The sequence below is a fragment of the Vulpes vulpes genome, chromosome 3 (assembly GCF_048418805.1).
Source record: "Vulpes vulpes isolate BD-2025 chromosome 3, VulVul3, whole genome shotgun sequence".
In the NCBI taxonomy this organism is placed as follows: domain Eukaryota; kingdom Metazoa; phylum Chordata; class Mammalia; order Carnivora; family Canidae; genus Vulpes; species Vulpes vulpes.
The window spans coordinates 41,461,407-41,465,317 of NC_132782.1; the positions used below are offsets into that span (position 1 = coordinate 41,461,407).

The 3,911-nt window shown below is 33.6% G+C and overlaps 1 pseudogene; it reads left to right on the forward strand.

The window, feature by feature from the left end:
- Positions 1 to 1,604: 1,604 nt before the first annotated feature.
- On the forward strand, positions 1,605 to 1,702 carry LOC112926701 (U6 spliceosomal RNA; annotated as a pseudogene).
- Positions 1,703 to 3,911: the final 2,209 nt, after the last annotated feature.

Sequence of the window (3,911 nt, forward strand, 5' to 3'; positions counted from 1 at the left end):
TAAATTATACATATATATAAATTTTTATCATATTTAGATATTACCTGTTGATTGTATATTTCTCTTTTATGCTCACTGCTCTTCCCTTCCTCTATCTTCCCAATATTTTTGCAAAACATTTGCTTAAATCACTGGTCACTATTTACTGTGTAGGTGTTGTTTATTAATAAATGAGGTAGTATGGCATTATCATATTATACCTTTTTTCAGTCTCTTCCTTAGAGTTCTTTGCTTTGCTCCTACCTTGTTTCATTTTATTTTGAATATACCTTTATCAACATACCTCTGTTGGATCACTCAAATACTCATTACGATCTTTTCAAATGTTCAAATAAATCTGATCATTTGTAGACTTTTTACCTGTCTGCCTGTTTCAGTCTGTACTGGTTGCTTTCTAGACTACGGCCTGGTTGTCCTGGTGGGTCTCCACTCTGTGGCTGTCTTGTTTTGAATGCTCTAGTTTAGGCACCAGTCTACTGCTTTCTAGTCTTACCACCACATTTTACCAAGCACATCCTACAGTAGATTCCTGAAAATGGACACATGGGACTCAGAGTCCCTGCACTCTTGTACACTCTGTATTTACTCCTCACGCATCATTTGAGTATAATCTTGAATATTTTTCCCATAGCATTTTTCTATGGGCAGCACTTCTCTTTTTACTGAGAAATAATCTTCTATTGTGTGTTAATTCATTTGACACAAACTCATTATTAACTCATGGCCATTACTAAAGTGAGCATAACTGGCATATGCATTTTTAGGTGGGCATTTTCATAATTGAAAATATTTTGCTGTCACTAAAAGAAACTAAGTACCCTGCAGTGTGAAATTTGTGAAATATGTGTCATTAAAATAGCATGAACAATGTACACTTACCACTCTTTGGTTATCATCTTCAAGACCCAAGAACATTTGGTGAACTGTAAAGAATAACTGGACTTATGATTTGATATCTGTTGCCAGCTGGAAAAATTAGAACTCTGCTTTGCATATTATCATTTCTAACACTATCAGATAAGTGCTGAGATTCACAGGTGTATGATGATTCTTTGTGCTATTGTTTGTTGCCAGAAATCCCAGCTTCTCCCATTAATACAAAGACCTTTTGAAATGAAAGCCCAAAACCATAAACTTTAAGATTTTAATATTAAGATAAAAATGATATAACTTTTTATATATAACTTTTTATATCATTTTATCTTAATATTAAATGATATAAATGATATAAAGATGATATAAAAAGTGTTAAGTAAAATATACAGGTAGTTTCTATGGAAGTCAGCTTAGATCCTCTAGAAAATTCTGGGCCAACCTATAAAAGCATCTCTTTGAAAAATAGCAATCCTGAAGTCTCTAAATATTTCATTTTTAGATAATACATCACATCAGTATTCCAATATATCCTTATGTAGTATTGTACACACAGGAGGCACTCAATAAATAATAGTATGTGGAATAAATGAATGAGAGATGTAGTAAGTGTTTAAATAAGAAAAGTCAGAATTGTTTTTTGTTTGTTTTTTGCAGTGGAATCATGTGATTATATAAATTCTGCCTTCATGATAAATTAGGAAGTTTCATTATCTAAAAATTTCACTTTCATGCTCGTTCTGGCAATACGTATACTAAATTGGACCAACACAGAGAAGATTGGCATGGCCCTGTGCAAGGATGACATGTAAAAATTTCACTTTCTCTTCCTCCGTTTTCTTCTCAACATTGTACTCGGGCACTGAATTCTATGTCTTGTCATCATCTCTGCCACTTGGTTGTGAACTTTAGGAGAATTAGGTCTGTGATTAATTTACCTTTGTCTTTACCTCAGCAACTACTGTTTTACTTTGCACCCAGAGGGAGTTCAATCAGTGTCTGTAGAGATAACTTATGAAGTGACTCTTTGATTGACTATCCACCAAATTCAACAATATGATAGTACCTTTCTAATGAAGGAATAAGACATGGGACTTACATGGAAAAGCATATTAAAGTAAGCAATGGGACGATAACATACAGACAGCCTGGATAAATAGGAGGACACATCTTTAAAGAAATTTATCTAAAAATTGCACAATAATTTAATGACTTTATGATCTTCGGAAGACACCTTTAAATAATACAAGGAGAAAATGGACTTTAACCAATAAGGGGCTTTATTAGTGCCCTGATCTTGTTAGGATTAAAATAATACTTTGATAATAGCAAATTAAAGAATTTAATTTCACAAAAACCTTTTAAAAGAAACAGGCCTTTTGAGGCCTACTCATGCAAATACTTAGAAAGAGGGGTACCTGGATAGCTCAGTCTGTTAAGCATCTGCCTTCAGTTCAGGTCATGATCTTAGGGTCCTGGGATCGAGCCTGGAGTTGGGCTCCTTGCTCAGCGGAGAGTCTGCTTCTCTCTTCCTCTGCCCCTACTCCCGCTCATGTGCACATGCACGTGTGCTCTCTCCCTCTCTTTCTCAAATAAATAAATAAAACCTCTTTAAAAAAAAAGTTGGAAAGAGAACTTTTTCTTCATGACTAGAGAAACGATGAAAAAATGAATAAAAGAATCAGAGTAAAAATAAATATGTTAATTTGAGGGAAGAGTTAAGTCTTGGAATTTAATTGGGAAACCCACTTGAGATTTTCCAGTTCTTTCATGATCTTATTGTGTTCACTCATTTAATGAGTAATAGCTGTTTATCATTTCTTACAGTAACACTGAAATGAAGCATCATAAAGTTCACCTCTAGAGTGAATGCTGACTCAGATTGCCATGTTTCCTTGCTTTCCTCTTTCTCTGAATCTCCTTGGCTGCTATGTGAAATGAAGATTCCTTGAGAGCAGGGCTTGCTTACTTTGCAGAAGTCTAAAATCATGCCGCTGCACACGTGGCATTTAGAAGTATTCTTTAATGTTGATTAAAGGGTTTTTTTTCCTATTCATTACAGATTTTCTATTTGATTACTTACAACTTGCTATTACATAAATCAGAAGTCCGGTGCTTATGAAATTTCATTAGCTTCTGAACTATTTAAGAGACAGTGAATGTTGTCCTTGGATCAAATTAGTCAGAAGACAGAGGTGATGATGGAGAGTCCAGTCCCATTACAGTTACCATTTGTTTTCCCTTCACAAAGGGAATCTACATCCCTGACACAAACCTCTCCCTGTGTCTATTTCTATTTAGATGAGATTCAGGCATATGCGACTGGTTCAGTTCAATCTGTCAGAAGATCTGAGTAAGAAGCTCTAGTATCATGAATCCAGGTCAATAGTATAATTTTTGTAGAAGGACAACCCTTTACCAAAGTCATGGTCACACTTATTGAGCAATAAGGTCAAGTTTAAACCTGAATAACTCCTTTTTTAGTCTACTGGATGCTTAGAAACATTCCAAACCTGGAAACGAATATGTATTTTGTATACTCTGAAAACTTTAATATGTTTTTTTCCTCTCTGGACTTTAAAGTAAAAAGGCTAATGGGGAGGCAAATATGTTTATTTATTAATAACTCATCATTAATCAAAAATCATTTATTATTAAAAGCATTTCTCTTCATGCTACTCTGGGCAAATTATAAGGCAACATCAACTTTGGAAAATTAGTTAAGTCTTTCTAATTTCTCTGCTCCAGTAAGCATGTTGTAAGGCTTCTATTTGGTAGTAAATCATTGATAGACATTGAAATAACAATTTTTTAAAATTAGTACTGGAATAATTTAAACAAGTGAAAAAAAGTACTTTAGTCCAAATGATTTCTGTTATGTTCAAATTTTCAGCCGTTAAATTATGTTTCTAGGACTGTAGAGAAAATAAAAACTAATTTTCTTTTTAATCATGGCTTCTCCTGATTAAGATAATTAATGTTGGTTATACGAAATTGGAAATGCAAAAAGTTACAAAGAATAAAAGTAAATGGCCAAC